The following is a 17,585-nucleotide window of genomic DNA, read 5'->3' as shown; positions in this document are numbered from 1 at the left end:
GAGGGGGGAGGAATAGGCCTTATTTTTATTTGTGACTTCCAAAAAAAGTGGAATTTTAGACTCCCTACCCCCCCCCCCACCTCTTTTCGATTTAGACGTCCAAAAAACGTAATAGTTCTCTTAGAAGTTACTTCCAATATAGGCGAACTAATTCAATAAGCGATGCTTAACAATTAAATACTGTTCTAGGGAACTTTATTGTTAAATATTAAAAGTAGAATCTAAGATGTGCTAAGTTATAAAGTAAAAAAATTAAATTTTAAATGTATTTTAACTGTATGATGAGCGTTTGTTTTATTTTATTTATATCAAACCAAACAAAACCGTTGCAGAGCAAAACGATGAAGCCAGCAACTAGACTGAATCTAACAAGATTATTTTGAACCGCCACTAGCCTGTATTAAATACGACCAGAGTAAACAAAAGACGAACTGTATCAACCAAGCAATCTAACAACACGTTATGTATGAACCACCACTAGTCTGCATTAAATACGACCAAAGTAAACAAAAGACAAACTGTATCAACCAAGCACTGAACTGAACCTGACACGACCAAAATAAACACCCGACTCACTCGATGAACCGATGTCTAACCTGGGTCTAGTGAATTTTTGTAAACATCGTGGCATAGACTTGTTGTATCGGTGTGATAACATGAGTATCGCCCACACATAGTGTGATAACGTGAGTATCGCCCACACACAGTGTGATGACGAGTATCGCCCACACATAGTGTGATAACGTGAGTATCGCCGACACATAGTGTGATAATATGAGTATCGCCCACACATAGTGTGATAATATGAGTATCGCCCACACATAGTGTGATAATATGAGTATCGCCCACACATAGTGTGATAATATGAGTATCGCCCACACATAGTGTGATAATATGAGTATCGCCCACACATAGTGTGATAATATGAGTATCGCCCACACATAGTGTGATAATATGAGTATCGCCCACACATAGTGTGATAATATGAGTATCGCCCACACATAGTGTGATAATATGAGTATCGCCCGCACATAGTGTGATCACGTGAGTATCGCCCACACATAGTGTAAATAACATGAGTATCGTCCACACATAGTGTGATGACATGAGTATCGCCCACACATTGTGTGATAACATGAGTATTGTCCACACATAGACCCCTTGATGTGGTGTGATCACGTGATTACATCCACCACCCCCACCCCCCACCCCCCCACACACACACACTCCCACAGGCTCACGTGACCGGCTGTCATGGATTACCCTGGTTGTTTTACTTTGCAAGTTATATATATATATACTTATATATATATATATATATATATATATATATATATATATATATATATATATATATATATATATATATATATATATATATATATATATATATATATATATATATATATATATATATATATATATATATATAAAGGATGTCAACCTAATCAGGAATTATCCTGTTTGTAAGTGCCATCTAACCAACATGTCTCTTAAAAATTGTTGCAAACAAACAAAACTTTTCTTTTAAAATGGCTACATTTTGTCATTAACTTAAAATGGAGTTTAGCGATAGAGCCTCTCTAGACCTTGATACGTTGAATGTCGTCCACAGAAAGTCGCGAGACTTCAGAATTTGCAGATTGTTGTAAGGTCTCCTTTAAGGTTTTTTTTTTCAAACCTAGGCAACAGAATATTTAAAGGATTTATTAAAATTCTATTAAAGTTGCCTTTAGCAAGTTAGAAAAACTTTGGTTAAATTTAAAAAAAAAACATTGTTTCTTATTGGCTTGGGGTATATTTTTAAAGTTATAACACACGGACAAAAAACAGACAAATCTTATTTAGATGATAAACCTTACTTTTACGAGATTGCTAATCAATCTTACTTTAAATTATTCACGTAAAATTTACGACATTGCCAACTAATCCTACTTTAGATTATTCACGTAAAATTTACGACATTGCCAACTAATCCTACTTTAGATTATTCACGTAAAATTTACGACATTGCCAACTAATCCTACTTTAGATTATTCACGTAAAATTTACTACATTGCCAACTAATCCTACTTTAATGGTGAACGAAAACGTTACGCCATTCTCTGAAGCTCTACGCATCGACTCACGTTGACTCTACTGTAGCAAACTGTCGAGTTCTCATTACGACCTTGACCTCTCGATATGAAGGGAATGAACGCTGTAACAAATCTGATTTGGTTACTGAACGCCCCCCCCCCCCCCGTCCCCCTAGCCTCACCCCTGAGTCTGAGATGTAACAAGAGATCTTAATTCGGGGTTTTCCCGATACCCAAGCTTTCAAAAGATTTAAGGGCTCATCGGTGCCATTTTTAGAGAGTTGTTCGAGGAATGTAAATACTCGCTCTCTCATGATGGGGGGGGGGGGGGGGAGGGAGGAGAGAGAGTCTCCAGCATAACATAGTCATGTTAGTAAAATATCAACATCAATAAGATTATGTCAGACATAAATCAAAACGATGATCTTAGTAGAACATTACACGATGATGTCAGTAGGGTGTCATCCATAAAAGACTTCACGCTTTTTTGACGATTTTTACCTCCCTACCCCCTCCCGTCCGTCACACGTAGTCACAAAAAGCCAGACCCCCCCCCCCCCCCAAAAAAAATGACGTCATACCTCAAAATTGCAGTTGAATTTTTTTTAAAACATCTATATTTTTCCAAAATCTTGTCTGAACTCTGTCAAAATAGAGTATTTTAATCAATTGTTATTACAATTTATTAAAACAGTTTTCTAAAACGCGAAATAACGTCTAAAATTCGTTTTCTCATCACACACCGTCACAAAATTACGGACCCCCCCCCTACGAGTGTGACGTCATTTATGGACGACCCCGTAAAACATCAACACGATGATGTCAGTAAAACACCAACACGATGATGTTAGACATAAATCAACATGACGGTGTTAGTAAAATATCAACACGATGGTGTAATTACATAACAAGCTTTAAATGCAATAAAAATGAGAAAAGAAATATTCTCAGCCGTTATTATAAAAAAAAACATTTAAAACGAAACGGGTCACAGCTATTGTATGGCAACTATTTCTTCATGAAATTGAGTTACACGAATCGTCACAATACCAACCTAGTTCACAGACATTACGACTTAGGTAAACTCTTGGAACAAAGATTTAAATGAGTGTTGTCAAAAGAGAGCAAGGTTTCAATTTCTTTCAGTGGATTTACTTTTCATCTTTATGTTCATCTTCATTGTTCGATAGATATTGTATGAACTGAGAGTCTGGGTATGTGAATGTGTTTCATATTTCACCCCCCACCCCCGGTCAGTGCTTACACACACAGATACACACACACACACACACACACACACACACATATATATATATATATATATATATATATATATATATATATATATATATATATATATATATATATATACATATATATATATATATATATATATATATATATATATATATATATATATATATATATATATATATATATATATATACCTAGGTCGTTACTTGTGCTTAGTTTTTTAGTGTATTTATAATTAAATGACTTCAAAACAAAAAACACAATAAGTGAATAAAGCAGTTCGTAGTTGATTAAAGTTTTGTAATTTTTTATAAGCTATTTAAAAAAAAATAAAACCAAGATTGCGAAATGTTTTTTGATTCTCAAATATCGCAATTTTAGTAAATGGCGTTTTATTTTAATTACAATTTTAATTATAGATGAAACTTCACCGCGGACGACTTTAGATGTCAACGTGTTGTATTCCACAATACAAACCTCGGGTTCGAGCTGTTTGCTCTAAACCTTGATCTAAATCAATGAGCCACATAAGACTCGTCCATAATTAATGACCTGATTGCCGACAGATGGGGCTCGAGAGCCGCTCGGTGTCTCGCGTACCGTAGAACGGGAATCACGTGACAATTAGGCGGCTTTAATGATTTAGGACAGAGAAAAATAACATGGCCTCTAACAGAGGTAGCAGCAGCGCTTCGTGGATGTTCAGATATAGGTCTAGTGAGGGAGTAGTTAAGGTTTGGAGAGAGAGATGGGAGATGGGAGAGAGAGAGAGAGAGAGAGAGAGAGAGAGAGAGAGAAATAGAGAACAGAAAGTTGTAAGAGTAAATTTTTCAAAATGTTTTATATCAGATGATACACCTTACATCAAAATGTATATTTTACACCATACAGAATCTCTTACATAATACAGTATCTCTTACTCTTGCACAATACAGTATCTCTTACACAATACAATATTTCTTACGCAATACAGTATATCTTACACAATACAGTATCTCTTACTCTTACACAACACAATATCTCTTACACAATACAGTATCTCTTACACAATACAGTATCTCTTACACAATACAGTATCTCTTACACAATACAGTATCTCTTACACAATACAGTATCTCTCACACAATACAGTATCTCTTACACAATACACTATCTCTTTCTCTTACACAATACAGTATCTCTCACACAATACAGTATCTCTTACACAATACAGTATCTCTTACACAATACAGTATCTCTTACACAATACAGTATCTCTTACACAATATAGTATCTCTTTCTCTTACACAATACAGTATCTCTTACACAATACAGTATCTCTTACACAATACAGTATCTCTTACACTTACACAATACAGTATCTCTTACACAATACAGTATCTCTTACACTTACACAATACAGTATCTCTTACACAATACAGTATCTCTTACACAATACAGTATCTCTTATACAATACAGTATCTCATACACAATACAGTATCTCTTACACAATACAGTATCTCTTACACAATACAGTATCTCTTATACAATACAGTATCTCATACACAATACAGTATCTCTTGCCCCCTAAAGTTGTGACGGTGTTGTCAGGTGGTAACGCACACGAGTGCTAACTCAAATGTCTTGAGATCGGATCCCTATTCGGATTTAGTCTGCAAGGCATTCCTGAGTCTACCCAGCTCTAATGGGTTCCTGACTCGATTCAAGATCATGGGAACTCTCTCTTATCTGACTTATTGATTGTTAGGTACAAAAAAGAAACTTCTGTTCTTTACAGTATTTACTATGTACATTATCTCCTTCATAAATTATCTCTTACAAACAGTATCTTTTACCTACAATATCTCTTACAAACAGTATCTTTTACCTACAATATCTCTTACAAACAGTATCTTTTACCTATATTTCTTACAAACAGTATATTTTACCTACAATATCTCTTACAAACAGTATCTTTTACCTACAATATCTCTTACAAACAGTTTCTCTTACATACAGTATCTCTTACATATAGTATCTCTAACAAAAGAAGGTATGCCATTACACCATGGTACACCATAGAATGCCGTTATCCCCGGCTACTAAAGAAAAACCCAACCACCAGTTGTCATCAAATGTCCCAGCATTGTCCGAAAACAAGAATCGACCAGTATCAGCTCAATTCTTCATCACAAGCAACCGCTCAACGCTCTATTGTCTTAACAAACGTCCATAGTCACTAACATCAGACACCACTAACACCGGACACACCCCCCACCCCCACCCTCACAAACACGATCCCACCCAGGGGAGAGAACCGGTGTCATGTTTTACACCATTGTCACTCCACGGACCGACACAATCTACCAAGATTACCAGCACCGTGCCCCCCCCCCCCCCCATATAGTCGATAGCCGCACTTTGCGCGTTTCCCGCTTTTCCCGCAGGGACGAGAGGGTGAAAATAGTGTGACACTCTAACACTACGACACGACTGTGTTTTTTTTAAGACTTGAAGTGTGATTAAGGATAGCAACAGTAGCTCTTCATTTACGGAGGGGGGGGGGGGGGTAAGTTTAAGCATAGCCTCCTCGTGGTCATAGGAAATACCTTTTTTTTTCAAACAACAACTGCACAACTTTTCTCTAATGTAAATTGTATACTGCGTTCACAGACTTATCGGATTAACTCCAACGTTTTTTTAACCTAACCGCTTCCATCGGATGATATATCTGGGTTATGACCAGCTTTTAGCGTTCCCTACTCGAGTAGGGTACTTAAAAGAGCTGAGTGACTCGAGCCTGGGAATCGAGATCTAGACGTTTAGTTTAGTTATCTTGTGCTTGAACATTCTATCTCTGTGGTCAGGGAATATGAAGAGATCTCCCGACGACAAATACGCCCAGTCGTCTTTATTTTTCGTAGCAATCTAGTGAGCGCTGTCATCCCAAAGATCTAATTAGACAGCCGGTATTCGAACCCGCGCCGTCAGGTTTATAATTATATGCTTGACGTCGGTTACGTGCATCCCCTAGCATACATCAAAATCACACGTTATAAACAACTAGTAAACAAACCCCTGATTAGCCGGGGTAAAATTAAAAAAAATATCCAATAAATATTTTCATCCCTTACAACAAGAAGGAAGGAGGAGGAGAGGCAGACCAAGGAAGACCTGTTGACGTGACCTGGAAGAAGACACCAAGAAGATTGGATACACCTGGGGACAGTTGGAGAGACTAGCCCAGGACAGAGACGTTTGGAAAGCTCTTGTCAGCGGCCTATGTCCCAGGAGGGACGACAAGCAAACCTAACCAAACTAACTTCCATCAAGAAATGTATCAATATAAGATATATCAAAATTAATTACTTTTAGTAGATTATCCTTTATTTATACAAACACGTTTTTTTGTTGTTATTTTTTAGCATACGTAGCTGCCCTGTTATAAAGCCTCGTTTAGGAGATCGCCTTAAGTAATCTAAAAGCAACCGATCTTAATCTTAATGTTGTTTACAAATACTACAGACATTGCCTCTGGCATTTCTTCTGACGCTTCAGAGTATCTTAAATTCTTCAACTCGGTTCTCAACTTGGCTGACTCAACACTAAATCTGGCTTATGTGTGGCAAAATACAAACATCTACAGACATTGTCCATAAAAGGACTGTATATGTCGCAGCTACATAGAGATGAGATAGAAATAAATGACCTGGTTACAAAATTCGCTTTTATCTATAATCCAATCCAGTACAAAATTTAAAAACAAAAACAACATCAACAGTAAACAAACAAGTTAAATGAATTAGCTGCATCAATTTTTTTCTGTTAACAGAAATGCAACATTTGTCTAGAACAGATTTTATCTTTTTTTTTTATCTTTCCGCGTCCATGGAAACGAAAATCCGCTACAGTCGAAACGTGTGGCTTGCTAAAATATTAATGCTGTATTGTTGCAGAAAGCACTTCATTAAATTAGTTGCTATTTTTGGGATTAGCCGTGTACTATCAGGCCCTATAGTTTTGCATCGGAAAGGAAACAACTAGATCTAAGTAACAAACTAATTTTAACTTTCAATCCTTAACTACGACAATTACACAAAAAAATCTTTCCTTTCCGATTCGCAGAAATCACCTGGATTGCGGTTTAAATTTTAACTTTTATCCCTTCGCAAAAGACTAACTATTTTGTATTGTTCGTAATAAATACTTTCCAGTTCGGATACTTTGTATTTCAACTTTAAAATTTGAAATTTTTTCTGTCTGAATAATCAAAGAAAGTATGGATTTAAATTTTTCACATTAAAAACTAAACTTCAGCTTTGCTTTAGAATTTTTTTTTAAATGTAACTTTTGACGAAATTAACTTAGTTAATCATCTAAAATACTTTATATAACTTGGTGGTAAACTTACCTGGTGTGGACTAAAGTATCCCTTGAATAGATCTACTTATAGCAGGGCAAATCACAACCTGCGTCAGAATACACAAGCACCTGTCCAACGACCACAAGCACCTGTCCAACGACCACAAGCACCTGTCCTAAGACCACAAGCACCTGTCTTACTGCCACAAGCACCTGTCCAACGACCACAAGCACCTGTACTACGAAAGCACCTGTACTACGGCCACAAGCACCTGTCCAACGACCACAAGTACCTGTGCTATGACCACAACACCACAAGGTAATCCATGTCACCGCGGAGTTTTTTGAATCCCAGGCCCGCCTGACGTGGCGACCAGGGCTGGAGGAGCTGGTGGCGGTGCTAGGCAGTGCCAGACTAATCTCGTACCAAAAACATCGCCTGCAGGAACGTTTGACGGCGGCACACGAGAACATCAATCAGATCTCGGGGAATCTCGCCGCTCTCGTTTTGTGGTCAGGGGGGGGGGGGGGTATCTGGGGGTGGGGGGGGGCAGTTACGGAAGAGTGAACGAGGGGATATTGACGACTTACTGGAGAGGGGGGCTCGAAAGAATGACAGGGGGGGGGGGCTTTGACGACTTACCGAAGAGGAGGGGGATTCACCGAAGAGTAACTGAAAAGACATTGACGTGGAAGGGAGGAGGGGGGGGGGGGTTCATTGATGAACGACTTAGATGGGGAGTCAAGGACGACTTGTCTGCAACTGGGTGGTAACGGGAAGTTTTAGACGAGATGTGTGTGTGGGGGGTGGGGGAGTCCTAGAAGTCAGACAGTGTGGTAGAAGTCATAGACGTAATCCAAAAAACCACGAATGTCAGTCAATACAATAACATAAGTGTGTGCCGGTATCCGCTCCCCTTCATTATGTTGCTGAAACTGGCGAATTGGAATCGATGAGATGAAATTGAGCACCACGCGTTTTAATGAAAGTAATCTCCCTCACTCAACCCCACACTCCACCCCACGCTCTACCCCACTTCTAGCCTACTTCTCAATGAAAAAGTAGTATATTAAATCCCGTATACGTACAGTAGAAAAAAAATGGCATCATGCGTTCATGTAACCTGATCATCTATCCGCCCCTCCCCCGAGGGCTACTCGCGACTTAAAAAACAAGACGTGGGACATGTTCGAGGGAAAGACTTTCAATATCCGTAGGGTGGGTAAAGGGGGGTGGAACTGATGATTACATTCATGTAAAGATGAGACTAGCCAACCCATACCTCACTCACACCAAACACTTTTACACCCCCACCTCACCAACCACTAGTACACACATCCCGCACATCTATCCCTCCTCCACCTTATGTCTTCTTCACGTTTTCAACTTTATAAAACTGGTGTTGCATACAATCAGAGTTTTCTAACACATTCTTTAACATATTTTTACACTTTTATTAATAACAATCGCATCATCCTACTCACTACTGCCAGCCCAAGAATATAAGATGTTTAAAAAACCTTCACTATAAAATTTTACATGTACTGAAACCAAAAAAATTTAACTTGCTTTATTTTAGTAAAAGCATTGGTCATTCATGAAACATCTTACATATTTTAGTGACCAATCCTATCAACCGATTGACCATGCCTATACTTGTATTTAATCCTGTTATCTCCCTTTGTTTTATCGAATATAGTAATGTTTACATTACGTTTCAATGACTAAACTAATATCTAATTCGATTCAAATTATATATTCTTGCGTTGTCTCTGGGGACGAATATATCTGGACAGTTTGAATGAAGTCGCTGTATTAGAAGTGGATGAAAATCAATTTACCAAGATTCGCAACAAACAGACAGAACGACAGACAGACAGAATGACAAACATTGTGAACTAAATAAAAGCGGTTAATATCTACCATCCCATACATTAGCACACTACCATAAATAAACCACCATATCATACTTTATCTCCTTTCTATAAATAACCAACATCACTTACATTGTCTCCCTTCCATAAATAACCAACATCCCCTATATATAATCTCCTTCCTATAAATAGCCAACATCACATATACTTTCTCCCTTCTATTTAACCCCCCCCCCCCCTTCCATCACCACCACCATCCCATACATTGGTAAGGACCTAAACATCACATATATTTTCTCCGTTTTATAAATAACCAACATCCCATATATTATCTCCCTTCTATTTAACACCCCCCCCCTTCCATCACCACCACCATCCCATACATTGGTAAGGACCTATATTTAAACCCTACCATCTACCAGTCTACCTCTACACCCCCCACACAGAACCCCAGATGTCTTACAGTTTCAGCCACGCCCCTAGCATGAGATGAAACAGATCTACACCAGTTTTCTCCATAATCGCTACACTTTCCTTCCTTCCTCAAACTGTTCTCTTGTAGTTCCTACACGAATCGTAGCCCACATAATAAACACAGGACAGAGATGATGGCTGTGATTTCAGTATTCATGAGCCTAAAAAATCTAGGAGAACAATAACAGGCCTCTTTTTAAAACAGCGTATTGACAAAATAAATCATGTCCAACATTACAAACTGAACTAGGCTTCACATAGAGCAGTAGAAATGATAAATAAAGTACACGCCTTTATAGCTCGATTAGTTAACCCTTTATTTACGGAATTATGTTCCGAATGACATTTTTTCTTAAACATTGTGTTATCATATTGCTTTTGGCACATTTAAAGCATATGTCGAAGGAAATTTTGTTTCATAAATTTTTAAGGGCCCAAACATGTATTGGTACTTATAAGTACCGTCAGGAATGTAGGACATTTTTTCCAAAAATTAAAAAATTTACAAAACAGGAAAAAACGATACAACTTATTTAATAATAACATGGCAATCATTATAACAATCATTTTTTGTAATTTTCACTCATAAACACAGCACAAAAGTATATTTTGAGTACGATTTTACTGGATTTTCCATCGGAACACATCTTAGACATCAAACACAGCAAAAGGTGCCGACATGCCATGCTCCCTCATTTCTAGTTCCTGAGACATTCTTGTCTGTCGTCTTTCTGGTGTGGCAACAGTTGCCGGACTGAACCTGCTTTTGCTGGAGGCTTCCAATAGCCATTACAATGAGCCGCATAAACAAATATTTTGAAAACAAAATCCTAGTCATTCAAAACACTACTAGTAGTAATACTAGTATAATTGTAGCCTACTAGAATGTTATGACAAGTCTACACTACAGTGCAAAGTTCATAAATAGAAGTAAGCTAAATGTGTTTAGGATAGCCGTAGCGGCCTACTGTTTTGTGTTTGCTGATTCAAAATTACAAAACGATCTATACTACATGCAGATGTATGGACTATTACTAGTCTACATGTATACATGTATACATTACGTACACGCTAGCTATTGTATGCAAGACAGTTTTTTTGCAACAAATATAACTTACAAATCTTACTTCTAGAACTAGACTTTGGTATACAAATAACGTATACTAAACCTAGTAAACGAGCCTGCAACTGCCACATTTATTCTTGTTATTCTTTTACTACTAGAAATCTGCAATTAATTACAACATTTCCGAGGAAAACCCTATGCTAACCTTCTTATAAATGCATAAATATATATTTTTAAGTACATTTCGATAATTAATTGTCAAAATAATATTTATGTCACTCCAATTGAAAATCAGCAATTTCCAAGAAATCCTAAAAAAATGTCCGTGTGCCCTGACGGTACTTATAAGTCCACTTGTAAACATCGATCTATTACAAAGACAATTTGATGAAAATTGTATAACTAGAAGTGAAATTTATTTGCCTGACTATTGAAGATGCCAATAAAAAATATTCGGTGTTAAAAACGTGAAGAATAAGGTAAAACAAAGGGAAATCAGGAACACATGTGCGATATGTACAGAACGATTGTGAACTACCGATACAGGTAGAGATTGAAAATGGCGCACATACGTAATTTTCAAAAAACATTGTTCCCTCCACCAACCTGTGATTCAAGGGAGATAATACTATCAATTCCATCAATAATTTTTGAAATTCGTCTTAAATTAAAAATAATACAGGCGCTTAATTAAAGTGGTACTTATAAGTACCGTCAGTAGATAAAGGGTTAAAATGAAAGTTTTGAGAAAGGCACTACGAATTTTGTACTCAGCTTTAAGCAATTGTTTTATGAATTTCTTTTAGTTCTCCAAAAGTATTGCATAAATTGTTCAGAGACCAGCAGTTTAAAACATGTTGTTTATACATTACACAAACTTCAAATATCAGTAAGTAATTAATTAATTGGTATTTTGAGTCCTTTAGAGAGTTTAAAGGGGCAGAGGAAGTCGCAAAAATTAAACCTGGAATATACACACGACATTGATTTTATGGGGGGGGGGGGCTTATAACTGGAGTTGAAATGCATTTGGGATTTTCAAAATAATATTATAAGTATCGTTGATGATACATGAAATAAGTTGAGATATTTCAAATCAAAAATTGTTTTCTATCAAACACCCATGTCCATAACAGTCCGCCTACAAAAATTTGATTTTCGTCGTTAACACGCGTTCATCCACTTCCGCCTAAACTTTTGTGACCTTTACCTCTACGTACTGAGATTGGTTTATCCAGTGCGTGCTAGACATTGTAATGCGAAACGTATGTCTTCCGCGCCACACTCACCCCACTCACCCCTTCACACCAAACCCACTTCTCCCCTTACGCAACTATTGAATTCACTTTACCACCAGGTTGCAACAAACCAGATGACTTCATAGTTGGACCAGGTTAAAAATACATGACACGAAATAATTTTTTTCTCTTATTTCCAACTTCCTTGAAGGTACACAACAGCGTTGGGAAGATGTTTTAGGCTTTTCATGTTTTAATCATTATAATTCTGTTTGAATTGACGTCATTTTTTTCATACTGCGTGATGTTATTCATCATCATATTTTCCCGTTCGTGGCCGACATGCATGAGGCAGATGAAGTAGAGTTGAACGACCTCGGCATACAAAGGGATAGTGTGGTCAGCCGCCTTTTTCCCTAACGTGAGTCAGGTACCGTTTAAAACTGGGTGGACTCAAGGACGCCCTACAAACTCGAGCCCGGGATACGAACTCGAGACTTTTGGTTAAGCAGTCTAGCGTTCTACCACTCAGCCACGCCGTCCATTGAAACATGATTAGTTCGTTGTAATGTTGAATGAAAGAGGATTAAGAAATGAACTTGGGGCTATTAGTTGGTCACCATACGACCATAGCTCGAACGTTCAGTGTCAAGACAATTCACTTCTTAGGAGAGGATTAAGCTAACTCAATGATAATAGTTTTAAAATTTGCTCTGGGGACTAAATTCCTATTGCTCTCGGGGTCCCTAAATTCAGAGTCATCTTTATATTGCCGTGTAAGCCACAACCCCCCCCCCCCCTTTTCACACACACAACTTCCCACTTTTTAATTCACTATTGCTAACGACACGACAAGGTTAAGCTAGTTTAGGTTTAGGGTAGTACAACTTATTTATTCAGTTATTTAGTGACAAGAGCCTGTATTAAGACAGTCTATTGATCGGTATTGCATTCAAGTTGCTTGTGATCCACGTATACACATTTCAACAGGTGACCACAAATAAAACTTTGGATCAGAATGTTAACAGATTTTAGCTCCATCCACCAAGTGTTAACAAATATAACCAACACAGAGACTTGCGGTTAAAGTGTCAACAAAATATAACCTAACACAAAGACTAGCGATTAAAGTGTTAACAAATTACTTTAAGAAGAAGCAGACGTGTAAAAAAAAAAACTCGCTAAAGAAAAACAAACAACGATGACGTCAGTACACGCTTCTCCCACGTGACCTGACTTTTATCTCGACGGTTAGGACACCCCCCTCCCCCCCCCCCGACCCTCTCGACCCCTCTGGTTTTAATTGTCCTGTCGTTACTCGAGACGTAAATGAAACTTGAGCAAGTTTGGGGGGAGGGGGGGGGGTGTCCAGAAGTAAACCGGATCTTACCGGACAAGTATTGATGTACCCGATACTGCGCTCCGTGGGGAGCAATTATTGCAGGAAATACACGCGCCCGTGGGTCCCTCTTGGGTAGCGTTGTTTTTGTGGGCCTTGTTTTTGGTGGGCCTGGTTTTTGTGGGCCTAGTTTTTGTGGGCCTAGTTTTTGTGGGCCTTGTTTTTGTGGGCCTAGTTTTTGTGGGCCTAGTTTTTGTGGGCCTTGTTTTTGTGGGCCTTGTTTTGTGGACCTTGTTTTTGTGGGCCTTGTTTTGTGGGCCTTGTTTTTTTTACCTAGTTTCTGTGGGCCTTGTTTCTGTGGACCTTGTTTTTTTTTGGCCTTTATTTTGTGGGCCTTGTTTCTGTGGGCCTTGTTTCTGTGGGCCTTTATTTTGTGGACCTTTATTTTGTGGGCCTTTGTTTTTGGTAGGCCTTGTTTGTTTGTTTTTTGTTGTTGTTGTTTTTTTTTTGTGGCCTCCATTTTTTTTCTTCATAATCGCCACACTTTCCTTCCTTACTCAAACTGTTCTCTTGTAGTTCCTACATGAATTGTAGCCCACGTAATGAACACAGGACAGAAATGATGGCTGTGATTTCAGTATTCGTGAGCCTAAAAAATTGTGGAGAACAATAACAGGCCTCTTTTAAACAGCGTATTGGAGGGGGGGGGGGTTCAGCTCAAGTGAGTTTTTTTTTTCTGGTTCTCATGTTGGGTTCTTGTTTACCTCTAGTCATATTTGCTCTGTCTTCCATCTGTTTGGCAGAAATTCACTAGTGTTGTTCTCTATGCTAATGATCTTTCTTATGTGACCCGTACTTTGATTGGTATTCTTGAAATCTCTAACCCTTTTCGAAACCTTGTTAAACCATTACGTTTGATCAGTCATACTGACCACGGTCTTGTGTGACACCTTGGGATCAAGCTAGAGATACTGCAGGTCAAGACGTTAGGTCCATTCTTCTCATCGCTACATTGAAGAATGCTGCATCATACAGGTCTACCCGTGTTAGCATTGAAGTCAAAGATACTTGTTAAATATTACATTACCTTGCACACTTTGGGGTAAAACCCATAGGAAAAAAAGTCACAGAAAAAAAGTCATAAGAAATAAAGTCAATGAAAAAAAGATTGTTTATTTGGAATTTTCAAATTTATCTATTGCTTGTTTCAAAATTACAATTTTAAGATAAAAATGTATATACCCTTAGATAATATATATGATACAAGTTATTTCCATAGATTTTCAGAATACAAACAATAAGTTAACATGCAATAATAAGCCTAACACATATCAATACAATACGAATTTAACATTTCATATATATGTAGGTTAGATCCAACATCATATTAATATTCAAAAACATGTAAAAAAATTAAGACTAAAGTATGATCTTGTTTTTTTAATTTGGTGATTTCCGAGAGTAAAACAAACGTTCCCTTTATACATGTACGACGTCCTTTACACCACAAAACATTAGACCAAAACAAACGTTCCCATTATACATGTACGACGTCCTTTACACCACAAAACATTAGACCAAAACAAACGTTCCCTTCATACATGTACGACGTCCTTTACACCACAAAACATTAGACCAAAACAAATGTTCCCATTATACATGTACGACGTCCTTTACACCACAAAACATTAGACCAAAACAAACGTTCCCATCTGTGAAGGAGAGGGTCTGATGTTTATAGTTAAACTACAGAAAAACACGGTCTACAAGCAGTATATTGCAGCCGTAGACATCTAAATAGTTAACCTAAAAGATTCCACATCTTTTTATCTTAAAGTTAGGTTTCAAAAGTACGCTTGATTGATAATGTAGTTAATATGTAATGAAACAGTTTTTTTTTAAACCGCTAGATTAACGATAGATTAACGATAACTTATCACGATTATAAAATATTTCTTCATTACGTTAATTAAATCATAATGAATAAAGATTTATGGTGTATTGCACATTTCCAAAACTTCCTTAAAAAACAAAACAGATTGGTGTTTATGTGCTTGAAGTAAAGACTCGTCTGCTTCAGATGTTTAGAATCAGTCGACAGATTTAGAACTTGATAAGCTTTGACACGACAATGATATACAGGGCTACGATGAACTAGGTTTGTGATGAGAATAAAAAAATTAAATTTTTAGAATTAGATGTTGACTTGGCTATTAAATAAAAATGAAAATCATATTTTTACTGTAAACCTTAATGTCTTTAAAGTTATTAAAGTTTAAAGGTATATCATTAAAAAGAATTTACATTTCTCAACAAGTAATTTATATTGTTTTACTTTGTTGAGACTTTTCGTGATTTTATTTGATTGCCTTTGAGTTGTTATATTTGTTACGGTTAGGATTTTATTTTGCTACTTTTTTCCCAAATAAAATTGAGTCTTGTTTTTATGTGACATTTTTCTTAGTTAAAAACCGAAGATTTTTTTTCTTTGACATTTTACTTGGGTAAAAATTTACATTTTTTCTTTGACATTTTTTCATCAACACATTACACATGTAACTCTAAACAAACGTAAAAATCAATAACGTTACTCGTTAACATACACGACGGTTTTAAAGAATCGAGGTTCAAATTTTAAAAAAAAATTAAACATTTATTATAATAAAGTATTACCTCGACTTCTAATAAGGCAGTAGAACCAGTTTTGTCGCATTTATAAAATTATTGGGCATTCTAAAACCACTTATACAGTTATGTTTTTACTATAGAATTTAAAAAAAAATATTTTCTTTAAAATCTTCAATACCTACTGCAAATATGGATTACCTCCCATATGTTTGAAAACATGGCTATGGGAACCAGCCTAATTGTCCGCCCTAAATTTAAAAAGTAGTATGCCGTCAATTCAAAGAGATAAATTTTACTTTCTTTTTTTACTAAAACAAAATGATATTAAAAGGTAATGAAGAAATGTATGTTAAATACTATGATATTTTTAAACCACAATTTATCGCTTTAAAATATCTAAAAGCAAAACCCTTAAAAATATTATATTCGTATATCTTTATATACTTAGACATCTCTTAAAGAATTTAGTGGATGGTTTGCTCCGTAGGTTTCCTAGTATTTTCTAAATGGCACTGACGCTGTAAAATTTATGTCTGAAAAAAAAAATAGAATTTCAAAATGGTACTATCTCAAAGGTGGAAAGAGATACACACCTTCCCCCAAACACACACTCACACGCCTCCCCCCACCCATTAGGACCGACGTATATATCAAGGTAGCGTGCCCTCATCGCCAGGGGCCAATCTAGCGTCATGGAAAAAATTTGAAATTACAGATCAGCATGAGTATTACAGAGACCCCCCTCCCACGGTCGTTACCATCTCTGCCAACGGGTGGCTACAATGTGAACTTTTGACTTCGCACCTGTGTATCGAGTTTGTGCACCTTATTTAGTCTAGTTCTTATGCCATTTTTTCTCCATTTAATGGACGCGAGCGAGAAAGTATTCGAGGGGCCCCTTAATTAGTTTATAAATCATGCACGGCGTAGTTACAATTAATATGGTTATAAAATCCTGTCAGTCTGGTTTTTTCGGACTTTACTAAAAATTTGATGTATTTGATGTTTTTAATATTTTCGGTAACTAAATAAAAATTTTAAAAAAGCAAAAACAATTTGGTCTTACGAATTGTGTCTTACGAAAGTGAAACATCCGGTTATAACTTAGGCTTGATGAAAATTAATAGAAATGTAGCCTTAAACTCAACAAATTATTTTCAAGTTCTTTGGATTTGCAACTTTTAAAGCATTAATTCTAAAAATATAAAATTTCTAAATTAATTTTAGGCTTAAGTTTTTATTATTTTATTATTTTTACGGTATAAATCTAAAAAAGCACGTTTTTATTCCA

General features: G+C 36.7%; 1 protein-coding gene across 1 annotated transcript in view; it reads right to left on the bottom strand.

Moving 5' to 3' along the window:
- Positions 1-7,843, bottom strand: part of LOC131938397 (uncharacterized) — a 72,247-nt gene extending 64,404 nt beyond the window's left edge. The window contains exon 1 of the mRNA XM_059296400.1: positions 7,724-7,843. The gene's annotated coding sequence lies outside the window, so the exon portion shown is untranslated. The remainder of the gene's footprint in view (positions 1-7,723) is intronic.
- Between the last annotated feature and the right edge of the window lie 9,742 nt (positions 7,844-17,585).

This window comes from Physella acuta, unplaced genomic scaffold, assembly GCF_028476545.2.
Source record: "Physella acuta isolate Inbredline_101_S28 unplaced genomic scaffold, ASM2847654v3 ptg000243l, whole genome shotgun sequence".
Classification (NCBI taxonomy): domain Eukaryota; kingdom Metazoa; phylum Mollusca; class Gastropoda; family Physidae; genus Physella; species Physella acuta.
This window is presented reverse-complemented; position numbering and strand designations above follow the sequence as displayed.